The following is a 19277-nucleotide window of genomic DNA, read 5'->3' as shown; positions in this document are numbered from 1 at the left end:
CATTTTTTATTTGTTTTTTTTAAGATGTAGAAATTGTTGAAAACAGAATAGTCTGTGTGATATATTTAAGTTTGAGTAGAGCGATACAGTAGACAATACAGTATTTAAGGAAATTGTTGTTTCCTGTACAATAGAGTAAGAGTGTTTTGAGGACTTAACGTGTGGCTTTATAAAGTCTGTATTGTAGTTCTGCTTTCATCCACAAGATGGCAGACTAACACAAATATCAGTGTTAAAACCAAGATAGTGGTTGCAAACGCCAGAAAAACAAGAATTAGTGATGGGACAACAAATATATTTGTGTGTGAGAATTATAATACTGTCTGTTTTTTAGTTATTTTCATGGTGTGCACTTTTCAACAAGCTTAGAACAAAGAAGAGTTAGGCAGAATTTGAACTGAAGTCTTTAAAATCTTAAAAGGACTTGACAGTTAACCCTTTAAGCATTACACAGAAACCAGGACCAGAGGACACAAAGTTGGCAATGAAGTGGACTCAGAACAGAGGGCAGGAGACACTTCTTCACACAGAGAGCGGTGAGGGGATGGAATGGGTTACCTAGTCATGTTGCTGAAGGAGACTCTTCACACAGAGAGTGGGGAGGGGATGGAATGGGTTACCTAATCATGTTGCTGAAGGAGACTCTACTTCACACAGAGAGTGGTGAAGATGAATACATTTTTGTATGTTCTTGAAACACGAATAGACACATTGCAGCTTTCTGCATGCAATTGTAACAATCTAGTTGTGAGTTTGCAGCCGTCCCGGCACTGATGCAAAAAGCTTTGACTCTCAAACTGATCTAATATTAGTGATGTTGCTGCATTAGTCCTGCTGTCTCTCTTAATTAGCCTGGCCCCAATTAACATGAGATAAATTTTCTGTGCTGTCTGGGAATTATTCAAATGAAACCTCAAACCTCTTACTGCTATTGCCTAATGGCTTGTGGATGTAATTTGATTCGATTGGGTTTGAACTTTGCAGGAATTAAATCATGAAGTCCCATCTGCACCTGGGTATTTCTAGAGCATGAATTGCTTTAGGTTTTGGCTACTTGTTTCCCCCACAGTGTTTAATGCAGTTTTACCGTGGTTGTACTATGCATTTACCATGGCCTATAGTTCATCATGGCTTGCAATGCTTTTTAATATGCTCTTTGGGCTTTACAATGCTTGCCTGTTCTTTACCATGCTTTCACTGTGCTGTATTGCACTTTGCTGTGCTTTTACTGTGGCTAAACTTTTATAAGGGTTAGTTTACTCTGTTTTTACAATGCTTCCCTGTGCTTTACAGTGCTTGCCTATGCTTTACCATGCTTTCACTGTGCTTTACAATGCTTCCCTATGCTTTACCATACCTCTGTGTGCTTTACAATGCTTCCCTATGCTTTACCGTACCTCTCTGTGCTTTACAGTGCTTCCCTATGCTTTACCAGACCTCTCTGTGCTTTACAGTGCTTCCCTATGCTTTACCATACCTCTCTGTGCTTTACAATGCTTTCTCTGTGCTTTATTACAATTTGCTGTCGTGCTACAACTTCGAATTTTGGTCATAAATGTTTCATTTTTGTCCGTCGCTTGTATGTGCGAAACGGCCCTCTCCCTGACCCTTGCCCTCTTAAAACTTCAATTGTCACTGGAGCTGTGCTTTTGTGATGCGAGCCTCCATCTCTAAACTGGCATGCCTGTGGAACTGTGTTGAACCCCATAAGCCTCCTTTTCAGCAGATGTCGACGTGAAACAGGATGCTAATGACCTTCTGCCGTGACTTTTAAACCCTGCCCCAGAGCTACAATGCAGAGCTAAACACTAGGAAACTATACTTGGAATTCATCTCCTTTATCCTGAGTTTAACACATATTAATACAAAACCTTACTAGGTTTTTTTGTTTGTTTTTTTTTAGTCAAAATTTGACCCTACTAAAGTACTGTGAAAATACTGATTTTTTGCCAATAAAATCCGTAGATATTTACATTTCATGGATACATATGAAGGAGGCAGTGTGATCCAGTGGTTAAAGTCCAGGACTGACTCACTGTGTGAGACCCTGAGCAAGTCACTTCATCGCCTTGTGCTCCTTCCTGCGTGACGATGAGATGTTAAATCAGCGTCCTATTGTAAGTGACTCTGCATATAATGCACCGTTCACAGCCTGCCTCTGGAAAGCGCTTTGTGATGGTGGTCCACTATGAAAGACGCTATACAAAAATAAAGATTTGATATATGATATATGTAAATAACAAAATAAACTTTAGTGTAATATGAAGTTGTCTCTTTTAGCATACTGAACTTTATTAATAACTTAATCATATTCACAAACAGTGGAAGCATATGAGCTGTTTTTCTGTCTGGCCCTGAGTTTCACCCTCGATATTTGCCTGGAAACTAGGAAAATAATGATTTTCATTGTTTTTTTCACCTGTTTTAATTATTTTTGATACCTGCAGCACAGGGAGTATTAATCTACAGTGTGGGGGTGTCAGGGTCTGGGGTCCCTAATACCTGCTGCACAGATCGAAGTCAAAAGAAAGAAGTCTAGCAGATCGTCCTCAGAGGAATTGGATTGGAGATCAAGCGTTTTGGCTGATGAGGTAAGCCTGTAAACACGGCACATTTTTACATATATAACTGGAAATCCATATATCCATTTGCGATGAAACTTGGCATTAACATTGTTTAGCAGACGTTACTCGAGAGTGATTCTGAGGATATGAAAGAGGTGTGTTTGTCTGTCTCACACTTTTCATTTTTACAAATCTCTGTTTAACCAGGATCGAACACTGGAGACACGCATCTCATTTACAAGGGAGGTCCTGGCAGGAGCAGGCTTCAAGAAATAACTAAAGCAACAGCAAAAAAAAAAAAAAAACAGGAAAACGAAATGAAAGCATTAAAAAAAAAACAACAGTTCCAATTCACGTATGATCCTGGTTGAGCATTTACATCTTAAGACCACAGGAAGTTATTATGCACACTAAACCAAAATGCAATATACTTTACCAGGATGCCTAATTTTGCTTCCCTAATGACATACAGGTGTTAAACCTCACCAATTGTCATTAAACTCTTTTTTGACATTTCCAATTCTTATTTTGAATGTCCGGTCGTGGTGATGGTGGATGTACGTTACTGACATGTTAACATATAGAGAAACCTGAGACTGTACCTCAAGCTAAAATGCTTTCCAGAGCCTCGCTGCTGCTGCTGCTATTGCCAGCAGATTATACTGACTGCATGCCTTCCCGTTCCAGTGCGTGCATGCCTGTGGTCCCTCTGTGTCACCGAACCACTGCCACGCAAGACTTTGGAGTTATTTTCAGAGCTTGGAAAATACTACGCCGCAGAGAAGACAGAAAACCGAGCTTAATTTTGTTCAGCTGTCGCCTCCATGTCTACCAGTTTCTCATCTCCAGTCTGCAGTGTAGTATCTCCTAGGCACTGAGCTCTAAGTACTGCTTCCCTCCCAGTCCATCAGCTCTAACGTATGAGCCACACTGTTTCCATCCCTCCCAGTTCCTCAGCTCTAACCACTAGACCACACTGCTTCCAACCCTCCCAGTCCATCAGCTCTAACATATGAGCCACACTGCTTCCCTCCGTCCCAGTCCCTTAGCTCTAACCACTAGACTAGACCACACTGCTTCCCTACCTCCCTCAGCTGTAACCACTAGACTAGGCCACACTGCTTCCCTCCCTCCCAGTCCCTCAGCTCTAACCACTAGACTAGGCCACACTGCTTCCATCCCTCCCAGTCCCTCAGCTGTAACCACTAGACTAGACCACACTGTTTCCCTCCTTCCCAGTCCCTCAGCTCTAAGTATTAGGCCACACTGCTTCCTTCTCTCCCAGTCCCTCAGCTCTATGAACTAGACTAGGCCACACTGCTTCCCTCCTTCCCAATCCTCAGCTGTAACTACTAAGCCACACTGTTTGCCTCACAGTATTTAGCATTAAACTACGCTGCTGTTGGCATCTCGTAGCATCTGGAGTGTGAAGGGAAAGTAGGCATGGATCAATGAGACCGTCCCTGCATTCTGTCCCACAGTCTGGCGGGTCAGCAGGGAGACGAGTCAGGTCAGGCTGCAGCCTCGAACATCTGTGCGGGCAATAAACAACAGAATCGCCTGGAAACTTTATTACCGTCCTGGCTGAAGCACTACCCACAGCCTGTGGCAAAGTTAGTTTTTTATATATATATATATATATAAGGATTACGAAAGGGAAATTTATATCTCACGATCCTCAAGGGACTGGAAGGAAAATTGGGAACACTTGCCACATATAACACACACTTTGGTAAATATTTTTTGCCTTGGGTTTGCTAACAGAAGCATGGACGTTTTAATAAGGTTCCGAATTTTATTTTAAACGCTGCCTTTAGGACGTATATTATTGCAGGGGGGGGGCGTAAAATAAGACTCCCGTTGCATAGCAATTTCACCCATTCCAGGTTTTGCTGCAAACTTGATTAGCCACAATGCGTATAGGTAACACGCTCACATGAATTATTAAACTCATAGCAAAACCAGGAATGGATCAAACTGCTCTACAACGGGAGTCTTATTTCCCATCCCTGAACTAACAGACAATAGAAAGAACATGATATTTGCATAATACCACTGGGAAGCATTCGATACCTGCAAACATCAGTGGTGAGTTGACAGGCATTTTGAAACCGGTAGAAAAAAAAAGAAATTAAAAAGGGAACTTTTCCAAACCCCACCCTCTCCCCTTTCTATGGAGTGAAAGCAGCAGGGGTGTGGGAGTGGGTTTTTCCAGGAGACACATGGATTAGGGAAATACTTTTGTGAGCAGAAGGTTCTCTGCACCAGAGCGGGTGAGCTGAGCCAAGTGCTGTTTACCAGCAGCCAGGCTGCCAATTCAACAGGGCAGCTTCCTGTGCTGTCGGGTCAATCCAATTACAGCAGCATTGACACACTGGAACAGCTGGAGCCGTCTTCACAGTGACAAGGGAGACATTGTCTCAAACCACTGAGCTACTCAACCTACCCCCTTCCACGCTGCATCTCAGAGCTTTCTCTAACCACTGAGCTCCTCAAACCCACTGCCTTCCACACTGCAGCCCAATGCTTTCTTTATCTAACCACTGAGCTCCTCAAACCCACTGCCTTCCACACTGCAGCCCGCTTTCTTTATCTAACCACTGAGCTCCTCAAACCCACTGCCTTCCATATTGCAGCTTTTCCCTAACCACTGAGCTACTCAAACCCACTGCCTTCCACACTGCAGCTCAGCACCCTAACCACTGAGCTACTCAAACCCACTGCCTTCCACACTGCAGCCCGGCGCTTTCTTTATCTAACCACTGAGCTCCTCAAACCCACTGCCTTCCACACTGCAGCCCGGCGCTTTCTTTCTCTAACCACTGAGCTCCTCAAACCCACTGCCTTCCACACTGCAGCCCAGCGCTTTCTTTATCTAACCACTGAGCTCCTCAAACCCACTGCCTTCCACACTGCAGCCCAGTGCTTTCTTTCTCTAACCACTGAGCTCCTCAAACCCACTGCCTTATGTCACAATTACAATTTTACAAACTTCTTTTGCTGTTATTGAGAACATGAGTTCTGAGAGCCTGCAGTCCTAACGGGGACTGACAAACAGGCAGAGTCCTAATTGAAATGGCTTTGATCTTGATCAGCTGCTAACTTAAATAAATAAGTCTGATTTCAAAGTGACAGATTGAAACGAGAGAGATTCTGTTTAATATAGAGGGAGGGAGGGAGGGATTCTGTTTAATGTACAGGGAGGGAGGGAGTTATTCAATATAGAGGTATTAAAAGATATGTTTTCTCTATATGTTTTAGTTGTTGATGCCATCTATGTGCATTGGCAACACAATTCCTTTTTTATTGTCATGCCAACGAGAGAGAGAAAGAAAAAAATGATGGGTGAGCAGATTTGAAAGGTTACATTGTCAAAGGATTTCAAAAGATTATGACAGGCTGTTTAGTGTGGTTAGGGCTCTCCAGGCAAGCTGAAGCCCAGTTAAAGGCAGGCCTAGAGCTGATAATAATTCCATATTGAAGCAGGCAACCCAGCCCCACTCTCCATGACTGGAAAAGATAGAGCACATGAATACAGTAATATCAAAAGCCACTTTTCAGGAAAAAGGTGAGGAGTTTTTGAGGCACGTCAGGAGATTATCCAGATGCAGACAACATGCCATGTGCCAAAGGTAGTTGCTAGGTGACTAATTGCTGGCATGTGTTTAATGAATACAGTTGAGAAAAGGCATGAATTCTACTGAGCAGATCTAATGTACCAGGAGTGAAAAGATATGCATTCCCAATGGAATTAATATACAGAAAGGGTAAAGAAAGTAGCTGCAGTCTTCAGGGGGGGGGGGGGGGGGGGGGGGGAAGAAAGGGAAGCTTTTTGTTGGGTGTGTGAAGATGGGACCTGACTGAACATATATGAACTAAAATTAATAATCATCGTCATAATGCATCCACGGCTTTACATAGGAAGGCTAGGATTCTCATTACACGAGATCTTTGCCAAGATGTACAGCTCTGGACAAAAGTTTTGCATCGCCCAGAATTTAGGATCTTATATATATATATATATGAATGAACATAATTTAAGATGTTTTATTTAACATTGTGTAATCAAAGAAACTACAGATAACCCAAATTTATTTTAAACCGAGAGGAGAGAAGTAGCAGGCTTACACCTCCCTAGACTGTGTGCGCAGCCTCCACATATAACACGCGATCTCCTAACGCCATCTCTGCACAACCTGGTACCTACCATGGCACTGCCCAGCCTGCAGCACCAAAACAGGTAGTTACCCTTTTTTATTTATTTCTATTTATTTATTTATTTATTTTAAAGGTCAGCAACCAATGGCAGCGTCTCCAGCTGTGAGGTAGCTGAGGAAGATCAGGTTCACATTTGCCTAGTCCGCTTATAATACTATGGGCTTTTTTTTTTTTTTTTTCTTTTGGTAAGATGTGACTTCAACAGCTAAAAAAATGGTTGTGCAGTTTTTTTAGTGATTGACGTGTCAATGTATATGCACGTCATTAGAAAAAAGAAAAGGAGTTTGTATAAACACCCCCCCTCCCCACCCCGCCTCTTCCTGAAATGGTGATGTTTTTCCCCCTGGAGACTTGGTAACGCTGGCCAGATTGAAAGCACATGGTTCCAGGTCGGTAGTGTGTGTTTCTGTCGGTCTCAGACAGCACAGCGTTGTCAGTGAAGTGGATACGTCAGCTCCCCTATAGAAGGACCCGCGGCTGGAGCGAACTGGAGCCGGATAGACGGTAACGTTCTGCGTTTATCTCCAGTCGGTTACGGAACAGCCAGTGAAATATCTAACTGTAATAATGCAGTGCTTTATTGTTTATCCTTTCTGTATTGGGCAAAAAAAAAAAAAAAAAAAATAAGAACACCTGCCAAAACACTGTCAATAAGGATCTATCTTTAGATAAAATACTTTTAAAACTGCTGTCAATATATATATATATATATATATATATATATATATAATTATTATATATATATATGTGTGTGTGTGAACAAATACAAGTAAAGCTATTTTTTTTTTCATAAGGGACTGGCCTAAAAAATAGGAACCCTGACCAAAATTTTGTATCCTTGTGTAAGGTTTTATCACAGTTATTCCATTCGTAAATTTATATATATATATATATATATATATATATATATATATATATATATATATATATATATATATATATATATATATAGATATATAAAATGATCCTTCATCTGTTTTTAAGCTGTTAGTTTAACAAGTTGTCCAAAACAAACCTTTGGAATATCAGTCTTTATTCTTCTTACTGTATCAGGGATTGGAAAATCGTGTGTGACGTCAGTGTGCCAATAAAACGGTGATTCCGATGCCGCATATCAACGGTATGTACAGAGCACTATAGAACAAGAAATGGCTCCGACGCAGTGTAATGACAGTTGGTGTTGTTTTTAAGACCTGTGTGCCAGGGTACGGTGTATGAAAATGATTTCAAGTTTGCGGAATAACTTCGTGTGCCGTTAAGATGTAATAATTATAAATGGGGCATAACAGAAGTACTGACAGACAGACACTTAGTGTATCCCCTCAATCTGACACCCCCGGTAAGACGTCATGCTAAAAACTGGGATCCAAACACGGACTATCGCCGTCTTTAAGCGCTGGTGGAGAGTCAGACAGACAGAGAGGGAGAGGAGTAGGAGCGGGGCTGCGGTCTGGGGCGTTTTTAACTTTCTAAGCAGCTGCAAGGCGTTATAAAAACCAGATGTGAGACTAATCCTTCGTCTCGGCGTTTCTCCCAAACTGTCAGCATCTGCCGCTCCATCGTAAAGACAGCTTGCGATGCATTGCAGAAGGATATTTTTTGTTCACGGCGGCTTTTGCTAATTAAGATAGCGGATTTAGTTGTTTTACCAAAGGAGATTCTTAACAGGGCAATACTGTGTTTGTTTGTGTTGAATGAAGCGTTTATGTGCATTTTTAAAATAGATTTTTACCATAGTTATTCTGGTCTATTTTATTTGCACATCTGCCATACGTTGCCCAACTTGTACGTGGTGAATTTCGAAAGACGAGTATCTTAATTTATAATATTAAAAGGGACTAATTTATTATTATTATTATTATTATTATTATTATTATTATTATTATTATTAGCAGACTCCCTTATCCAGGGCGACTAACAATTGTTGCAAAATATCACAGTACAAAGTATCGCAGTACAAAATATCACATTACAGAACAGTCAGAAACTAGAGTAAAATAAGATCAATTTCAAATAAGAGCAAAATAAACAATATAGCAAATAATTACATTTAAGAGCGATTTAGACTAACAGCAATTAAACTTATAGGGCAGAAAAAAATTAATTATACAAATGAAGTCTCTATAGCGCAAGTTACAATTACAAAAAACATGAATACAGACACCTATAAGAGTAAAATCAAATACAAGACACAGTAAGTAGTTATAACTGAGAGCAGTAGTAGAATACAGCGAGGTATGGAGCAGTCCAGTGCAAGCTGATGCAAGCACTGGAACAGTTGGGTGCCATATAGTCCAGTATACTATAGTGTGAGGTGAGGCAGATGCTGTCTGAACAGGTGTGTCTTGAGGAGGCGTCTGTAAGGTGGTCATAATCTTAACGTTTAGGGGTTTTTTTTTGTAATAACGCACACATTGAATATAGCGTTAGACTTTACCCACCTTTTAAATAACCTGCAATTTCTGTCATCATTGTTCACATCCTGACAACGTTCTGCACGTCAAACTTTCAAATCTGTTTCAAAGCTCTATTCAAATTTGCCGCTCAGGTACGTTATTTAAACAGTTGGAACAAACCTACCTGTATGAAGCTACGTTATAGTTTTATACCTCTACAAAAGGGTGGGCGTGGGGCGTGGTGGATAGAGTTTCTGCCTCACAGTGTCAGGATTCCGGTCTAGGGGTTGGAGTTTGCATGTTCTCTCCGTGTCTGCGTGGGTTTTCTCTGGGTACTCCGGTTTCCTCTCACAGTCCAAAGACATGCTGTTTAGGTTGATTGGTCACTCTAAATTGTCCTGTGTGTGAGTGGTGCCCTGCGATGGACTGGCGTCCCGTCCAGTGTGCAACTAGGGGGTTGCCATGGCTTCTATCATATACAGGGGTTACAGTTTTGTCCAATGGCTTTCAGCACCCCCACTTTAAAAGTTGTTCCAGCGCCACTGCCAGGGTGTAGCCTTGCCTTGCGCCCTGTGTCTGCCGGGTTGTGGCTCACCGCGACCCTGTAAACCGGGGCTTCTCAAACTCGGTCCTGGGGACCCCCTGTGGCTGCTGGTTTTCATTCCAACCGATCTCTCAATTACTGAACCAGACCCTTAATTGAACTGATAATTTGCTTAATTGGACCTTTTTACTTGTTTCCAGCTCTTAAGCAGTTGCAGTTCAAGTTACTTATCAAATGTTATAGTTAACTGGAAATATGCAAACTGTTCAAGAGCTGAAAACAAGTAAAAATTAAGCAAATTCATCGTTCATAGTCAAGTTACTTCCCAGACCAGCCATTAAATTGAAAGCCGGTCAGCAGCCACAGGGGACAGGGGTTGGGAAACAATGCAGTAGTCTGGTTTTCCATGTTTTAACAAATTTTTACTTTTAAAAAATGACTCTGATCGAAGTTTAAACGTTTTTTTTTTTTTTTTTTTTAATTAAAACCGAGAAATGTTTTAATTGTGAAATTAATATCGGGAGAGAGGCGAAAAGTCTTAGGAAATCGGAAAACCACAAGCCCTCGTGTAAGGTGTGCGTCACTCGACACGGAGGAGAGGGAAAAGGTCGCTCGGACAAAATTAGAGAGAGTCCGTTATTTTTTTATTAATTAATTAATTTGGCTAACGTTTATTGATTGAGGTCTTAGTATAATTTATTAGGGCATGTACAATAGTTGAATAGTCCGTGCAGTATTGAGGCGGACTCGTGTTGTTGGAGGCGGGGCGTCATTGCAGCAGGCAGCGAGTGGATTGGCTGGTGCTGAAAGAACTGAAACAGAGTTGGCAGTTTGATTGGCTGGTTTTGAGGGAGGGTATCGTTCGTGTCCAGCTGATGACAGAATTTTGGACCAATCGTGTCTTCCCTGTGGATTTGCCACTAGACCAGGTTCAGAAAGTATGTTTCAGCAGCTCTTTATATTATCAGAGTATAATGTTAGGGGAAAAAGCCGGTGTTTATGGGCAGATTGATTTAAAATACAATTCACAGTTAAGCACTTCAAAGTTCCAGCGGGAATCTATGCAAAACAGAAGCTAGATCTGGAAGCTGACTGGCTGTTCGCACTCAATCGTTTTCTAAATATATTTTCGACAGAAAAGAAGTGATACTATTTATTGGACCAACTAAATAATAAATATTCACAAGCTTTCAAGACCTCAAAGGTTTCTTCAGATGAAAGTAGGAAAGAGAGATTGAGGTTTACATTCAAAGGTTGCATCAGAACTTTTAAACATAAATAACCCATTTTGAATCACTACAGTTCTGACATAAGGGGGAAAAAAGCTGCAATATATTTTGAAACAGTTTTTGGTTTAATAGAGATTGCTGCTAAGACCCGGGATTCCTTGATTAGTGACGTATTGGGGTTAAGTTACAGGTTATTAGGGCACGAACTCGAGTTGGCTTAACTATGGAAACGAGATAAAAGACATTAAATACTTGTGGCATAAATGTGTGTATTTAAAAGACACAGCTTCTACACGCGTTTTGTTCGGTCTTCCACAAGCCCTCAAACTTGTTGAGTGTCGTCGTCCTCCCCAGTATTATATTATCGTCTCATCTTCAGGCAAACCAGGGCATCGGAGTTGTGGTTGGAGAACTGGGCGCATCCCGCTTCAAATTAAAGAGCCTCGCTTTTCAATTACAGGACCCTTTCGAGCAGCGTAAACCTTCCCCGCCCACGGGACAGCGATACTGTGTGGGCTGGTATTTGTATTTTTTAAATTCTCTGATTTTTGTTTGCGTGTGACGTTGACTCGAGTGGTACGGACTCGGAGGGAGGCAGTTTGCTTTTCAAATGTTTTTTTTTTATTTTTATTTTTTATATCCTTAAGTCACGCAGCTTCATAGAGTCCAATGAAAGCTGCTGAATAATGTTCCCTTGTTAACATATTGAATCACACACCCTCTATATAGAATGAACTCACTCAGCTTCATAGAGTCCAATGAAAGCTGCTGAATAATGTTCCCTTGTTAACATATTGAATCACACACCCTCTATATAGAATGAACTCACTCAGCTTCATAGAGTCCAGTGAAAGCTGCTGAATAATGTTCCCTTGTTAACATATTGAATCACACACCCTCTATATAGAATGAACTCACTCAGCTTCATAGAGTCCAGTGAAAGCTGCTGAATAATGTTCCCTTGTTAACATATTGAATCACACACCCTCTATATAGAATGAACTCACTCAGCTTCATAGAGTCCAATGAAAGCTGCTGAATAATGTTCCCTTGTTAACATATTGAATTGCACCCCCTCTATATAGAATGAACTCACTCAGCTTCATAGAGTCCAGTGAAAGCTGCTGAATAATGTTCCCTTGTTAACATATTGGATCACACACCCTCTATATAGAATGAACTCAATCAGCTTCATAGAGTCCAATGAAAGCTGCTGAATAATGTTCCCTTGTTAACATACTGAATCACACACCCTCTATATAGAATGAACTCACTCAGCTTCATAGAGTCCATGTTCCCTTGAAAGCTGCTGAATAATGTTCCCTTCATAACATGTTGAATTCCACCCCCTCTATATAAGAATAATATCATTATTGTGCTGTTTTATCTACTACTACTGGTAATAATAATATGTCTATTTTTAAATACTTTCTGTTGTATCTAAATAATAATCATTTTTAATATAATAATCGCTGCTTGTCTGATATTTGATATGGTCTCGGATAAAAATGACCTCAACATAGTTTAATTTCTAATTACAAACGGCATTGATTTCACTGCAACGCACTCTATCAGAGCTTGTAATTGACCATGTTTTTTTTTTTCTCCATTATATTTATTAGAAATGTATTAAGTTAAAAGCTAGCTCCTGACCCTTCTGAATGTATCTGTCTCTGATGCCTCTCAGAATTTCGGTGTCATCTTCCCCAAAAGAGGCAATTACCGTACAGCGAGTATAGTAAGTGGATTGACTTGACTCGCACGAGTGGATTTCATCAAACTTTATCACTGTGGGATGAAAGAGCGCTTGCCTAATAAGGTTTGACACCCCCCCTGCAACCAGTATAGTGCAGAGGAAGGCCGTTCAGAGCGTATAAGAGCCTATCTTTCTCTGCTCCCACCAGCACAGAACAGAGGGAGGCTGTTCAGAGAGTATACGAGCCCCCCCTTCTATTTCTTTGCTCCACCAGCACAGAGCAGAGGGAGGCTGTTCAGAGAGTATAAGAGCCTCCCTTTCTCTTTCTCTGCTCCACCAGCACAGAGCAGAGGGAGGCTGTTCAGAGAGTATAAGAGCCTCCTTTTCTCATTCTCTGCTCCACCAGCACAGAACAGAGGGAGGCTGTTCAGAGTGTATAAGAGCATCCTTTTCTCATTCTCTGCTCCACCAGCACAGAGCAGAGGGAGATTATTCAGAGAGTGTAAGAGCATCCCTTTCTCTCTGTTGCTCCAAATACTGATCTAGCCTCCGTTACATTATCTATATGATAGAGTTATAACGAGGCAGTGAAGTTAGTTAAGTTTTAAAAGTAATACTCACTTTTCAATCAGACACTGTAAGTAACTAATCCATCTGTAAAGCACTTTCACTAAATTCACATCAAACTGGGATTGCTTTTTCATAGAAAGCAAGAAGAAACGAGGGAGACGGCATTTTTAATAAGGAGTTCTGTGTGAGCGCCATGGGAAACCAGAGCTATGTTATTTTCCGAAGCCTAACCGAAGAAAATAGCAGCTTTAAAATGTGGTCTGCATTTTTGGTGGCTTTCTTAGATCGTTAAAACCTTAAATCCCCCCCATTCCCCCCCCCCCCCCCCCCCCCCCCCCCCCCCCCAGAAATTTTTGTGTTGAGGTTTTATTTAAAACAAAGTGAAACTGTTTTGGTTTTATTTTGGTCTGTGTTTTGAGTTCAGGAGCTGTTCTTCAGTTCTAAGCTGACAACGCAAGGATGGAAATAAGACCCCTCATTGAAACCTCTATTCTGTGTTTTGGACGTTTTCCTTCAAAAGCGATGATCCAAATTGAGTAATCGTGCTTGAAAGGGTTAATAATATAATAAAATATGACCTATATATAATAGATTACAAACGGACTTCAAGCATTGGCCTATAGGCTATTCCCCCCCCCATCGCACTGTGATCAAATATGGGATCAGATATTCTTCTAAAAGCAACGTGTGTTTTCAGATCCGTCTTGGCCAGTGGACTGTGCAATGTAAAGGAGTGTCTCTGACATCTTACATTTACGCTCTACGATAACGGTCTCTTTTGAGAATCAGAGATCTACACACAGGAAACATTTAGGAATGAGAATGTGCTGTTCAATTCTCACCCCTTGCTAGCATGCCGTTTTCCTGCAGTAAAATCACAGCAAAGTGTAGTAAAGCACAGGGAAAGTATGATAAAGCATATGGAAGCATTGTAAAGCACAGAGAGGTGTGGTAAAGTATAGGGAAGCATTGTAAAGCACAGAGAGGTCTGGTAAAGCATAGGGAAGCATTGTAAAGCACAGAGAGGTCTGGTAAAGCACAGGGAAGCATTGTAAAGCACAGAGGTCTGTTAAAACAGGGAAGCATTGTAAAGCACAGAGGTCTGTTAAAACAGGGAAGCATTGTAAAGCACAGGGGTATGATAAAGCATTTAAAAAAAAACATGCACAACACAAGCTATGACAACGCACAATCGGTCGTCGTCCCTTTTAATGACAGAGACAATTTGTTTATAAAGATTTAAGATTAAGAAAAAAAATGTGTGTATCTCTACCGTCAAATTCAGCTGAAATCCTTCAGATCGATCGATGGCTGCAGTGCCGTTTGAAGCCAAAGGGTGGCAGTGCTGTTCAGCATGTCAGTATTACTGTATTGAGGTACGGTATTGCTAAGAGAGAGAATTTAAAACCACTAGAGATATTTAGCTGTTCCTACCATGCTATCGGAATCGGAAAGGTTCTAGCTAACTATTAAAACGGCGAGTTTTCAGTTGATCAATTACCTTTATCGATCACTTGTCTTTCTATAGTATACGTGCTTCAGCAACGGTCTAATATTTTAAACGGGCCGTTTATTCTGTCCCAGAAAGGGGTCTCTGTTTCATGTTGAGATGGCTATGGGTCTTGCTCGGGATTAGGCTAATCCTCTTTAAAATGTATTTAATCATTATGTGACGCGCCGCAGTGTCCAGACTTCCTCCCCTGTCGCCACGACAAACGAGGCGCTTTTCTGCATGGTTTAACCGGGTTTGCAATGGCAATCAAGCAGATTGATCCACTGACGGCTTGATCGATGCCTTGATTGATCAGTTTATTGATTGAGAACATCCCCACTTTCAAGAGCAAGAGCCACGCTAATCAATCAAATTGTTTTAGGAGCATACACATACAGAGAGAGAGAGAGAGCAAAGGGAGGCTGTTCGGAGAGTATAAGAGCCTCTCTTTCTCTGCTCCACCAGTGCAGAGGGAGGCTGTTCAAAGAGTGTAAGAGCTTCCCTCTCTCTTTTTCTGCTCCATCAGCACAGAGCAGAGGGAGTCTGTTCAGAGAGTATAAGAGCCACCCTTTCTCTTCCTCTGCTCCACCAGCACAGAGCAGAGGGAGGCTGTTCAGAGACTGTAAGAGCCTCTCTTTCTCTTTCTCTGTCCAAAGTGTAAGCAGAGAAATTGGGGCTTTTCTGAATTATAATTATTTTGCAGGTAACATTAACTTTAGCAAGCCGAGATACCATTCAAAGTGGGGTTTGCATTATTTTTCACGCAAGACGAATTCGATTCATTATTTTGTATTACCAATGTTTTTTTTTTGTTTTTTTTCTTGCAGATAGATTTGATTGGATATACACCCATGCAAGTCAATTAGCATGTTTTGCGTTCCTCTCAGCCGACGTCATGAATAAATTGCAGCTTCCCAACACCATTAATGGTTATTTATTATAGAACATAAAATATATATTATAAGTGATCTGAGGAAATACCGACCACATGATGCTATAGAATATAGGAACTATTTGTATTTACTTTAAACCAGTTTAAATTAAAAAAGGAAAATATATATATAATAACGATACAGCTGTGGCCAAAAGTATTACTTAGAATTTTAAGAATGATGCATCGCTTTTTTATCTATATGAACATAATTTAGAAACGTATCGAAACGTTGGGCAGCTGGCTCTTTTGAGCAATATATATATATATATATATATATATAATATATATATATATATATATATATATAGATATATAATATGTATGTTGGGTCTGCTGAACAGTGTTTTGCAATTTGCACACCTTGAGATGTCTAGGTGCAAGGAATGACGTCACGGTGCGAACAGCTGGTCCAATTAACGCACAGACACCAGTCGGCTCGCGCTGGAGAATTCGCTAAACAGAAACGGTGTTGTAGTGACGTCGTGCGTCCTGCAGATGGAGTGTGATTCAATGTGTCTATTCAGCTTGAGCGCGCGTGCAGTTATATATTCAGTAATTGCATATTCATTAATTTGCATTTATGAAGCAGGTGTTGATTTTGAATGGGCTTGTTGTTGTTGTTGTTGTTATTATTATTTTGAATTGTCATGCAAATAACCTGCCCCCCCCCCCCCTTTTAAGAGAAAGGCTGCTCCCTCCAGTCCAGGGCAGGCTTGCTTCCTCGCCCATAAGAAATGTACGCATAAACCCTGAGGCGTTAATCGTGATATTGACTTGTAATTTTAAGATAGTCTAGGCTCGCATTAGTAGCCTCTTCTTAGATCTAGTGAAGTGAGTCACAATATACTGAAAAATCTCCCCAACAAAAGCAAGCATTACACCATCATTTCACACGCACTGTATAATCAGAAAATAACGCTCCCCTGATTAACCGTACCCGTGCTGTATGTTAATGTAAATAAAATCTTTTTTTTTTTTTTTTTATTTGACGGACATCGCAGTCGTCTTTAAAGGAAAGCCGTCTGCAGAATAAGCGTCTTGGGTTGGTGGTCGAAAATGGTTTGATTAATTACTGGAGCATACCACTCTGATCGGGAGGGGGGTATGAGGGGCTTGATGATAAAGGAATCGTGGCGGTTTCAGCACGACTTGACGTATTTTTAAAACATATCTTTGTTATTGAAAGACATTACTAATAGCAGCGTCGAATTTTGAAACGAGAGAGCGTCATTGTGTTAAATAAAAGCGTGAATGGGTTTCAGAAACACCCCCCTTTTTCAATTTGTTACATTCCGAATTTAAAGATCGAGGTACTGCCAGTGCTCGCAGAAAGAAAGGCAGCGTCTTACAGAGTGGCGGACAAGGAGAATGAATTAACAGATTTGTTCGTTCTTCAAACGCGAAAAAAAATCTAGTTGCGCTTTCGAGGACGTGGAACACAGCTGGTGCAACGTGGATCAAGGTAAACCCTCGTTTTATTTCAAACAAAACACGTTCCTCGCAGAAACGCGTGCAAGGGGCGCTGCTGTTATTGTAGTGCTGTATGCAATGTGCTCGGGTTACAGCGGGCAAGCTGCGCGTCTCGTTTGCAGTGGCCATGCCTTGTACAGCCTGTTGGCTATCGAAACCTACTGCAAAAAAAACAACAACAAAAGACGTATATATATATATATATATATATATATATATATATATATATATATATATATATATATATATATATATTTTCCTCTGTGGAGAAAAACAAATAAGCCAAGGCTGTAAGCTGCAGGCAGGCTCGATCCGACATTCGACTTCCGTATGGTATGCTTTTGATTTGACTGCACCGAATACCATACGAAAACTAACTACGTTTATTTTTTGTATATGATGAAAAACATTACTACTGGGCCGTGCCGAGGGTCTCTTTCAGTTCAAAACGATACACTGTACTCAGGTGTGTGTTTCATATATCTCTATCTATATATTTTATACTTTATTTAATAATAAAACATATTTTACTGTACCGTTTTAATCTGCTTTCTTAGACCTCTCTGTGCTTTACAATGCTTCCCTATGCTTTACTATACCTCTCTGTGCTTTACAATGCTTCCCTATGCTTTACTATACCTCTCTGTGCTTTACAATGCTTCCCTATGCTTTACTATACCTCTCTGTGCTTTACAATGCTTCCCTATGCTTTACCACACCTATCTGTGCTTTACAATGCTTTCCCTTTGCTTTATTACGCTTTGCTATGCTTTCTTTGGGAAGCTCGAAACATTGTCTAATATATATATATATAATAGAAATATATATATATCTATATATATAGAATATATATATATATATATATATTATACGTAACGCATTGCGAAAAAAATCAAAATGTGCAAATCATGTAGATGCATTGTATATCTAGTAGATATATATATATATATATATATATATATATATATATATATATATATATATATATATAAATCATCTCGGTCTATGTATTCACAAGGGTTGTATTGCAAACTATAGCAGGTAGTGGTGATGGATAGTGCTATGGCATTTCAATTAAGAGACTTCAATAACAAATACAATAGTGTAGCCCTTTCAATAACAAATACAATTGCGTAGTCCTTTAAATAACGGTCTGCCCAGAGGCTTCATAATGTAACGGCTATTCAGCACAGCGAAAGGCTGCCGGTAACTAACACTCTATAATAAATGTACCATCAATTCGTGGTCTATTCCGGTAACTGGCGAGGGGTAGAGATTAGTCATTTATCTTTCGGGTGGACGATAGTACAGTATTGTATTACGCTCTTACTTCGTTTTTTCTCAATGGATACTGTAAGTTCATTAAGGTGGCATCTTTTAAAAGGGCTACTTAAAGCAACCGATTAATTAAGACGTGTGCCAACAATGAAAACTATAGCTGTCTAAATTTAAGCAAGCTGTCCACCGATCTATCTGTCTTTCCGTTCGTCTGTCCATCTCTAGCTATATTAGATATATTCCCCGTATACACAACGCAATCCAGTGCATTTTACACAGTTGTCCGTGGCTAATTCATGTTCCCGTTGCATCGAAAACAGCTGCTCCACGGTGCGCCCTTGCACATTCCCTATATAGTCCTCTTCTAGTTTAATATCGGGAGCCTGTTTCCACAGTCTGTTTAGCGGCCGTGGTCCTGTTTGAATTGTATCGTTTATAAATAACTAACTGGAAGTTGTGTGTGTGTGTGTATTGAAAGGACATTGCGATATTACATTTGCATGTCCGATTTGGGTGCGGTTGCTAGCCACTATTTTTTTTTTTTTAATTATTTGTTCTGCAGAATTGATTAAGCCGTGCTGGTCCATACCAGAATCACAGCAAATGTTATTTTATTATATATATTATATATTATATATATATATATATATATATATATATATATATATAATATATATATATATATATATATTAATATAATATTAGCATTACAATTATGTGTAATTTAAATAGTGCTAAACAGTAAATAGGCTTTATTTAATTTTATAGCCTTTTAATTCATGAATGTACAAATTGTTACACAGAACAGTTCAATTAAATATGACCTGTTTGTGTGTAGTGTAAGGGTTACCACAGTACATTGCACTGTACGTTTGCAGTTTTCCTA

General features: G+C 40.2%; 1 protein-coding gene across 1 annotated transcript in view; it reads left to right on the top strand.

Annotated features, from left to right (window-relative positions):
• Nucleotides 1-16668: 16668 nt before the first annotated feature.
• The window catches only part of LOC121328789 (plexin A3-like), a 99599-nt gene continuing 96990 nt past the window's right edge, over nucleotides 16669-19277 (top strand). Inside the window, 1 exon segment of the mRNA XM_041273844.1 lies at nucleotides 16669-17105. The gene's annotated coding sequence lies outside the window, so the exon portion shown is untranslated.

Source organism: Polyodon spathula, chromosome 16, assembly GCF_017654505.1.
Source record: "Polyodon spathula isolate WHYD16114869_AA chromosome 16, ASM1765450v1, whole genome shotgun sequence".
In the NCBI taxonomy this organism is placed as follows: Eukaryota; Metazoa; Chordata; class Actinopteri; order Acipenseriformes; family Polyodontidae; genus Polyodon; species Polyodon spathula.
Note: the sequence above shows the minus strand (reverse complement) of the source record. Positions and strands in the feature narration are given on the sequence as shown.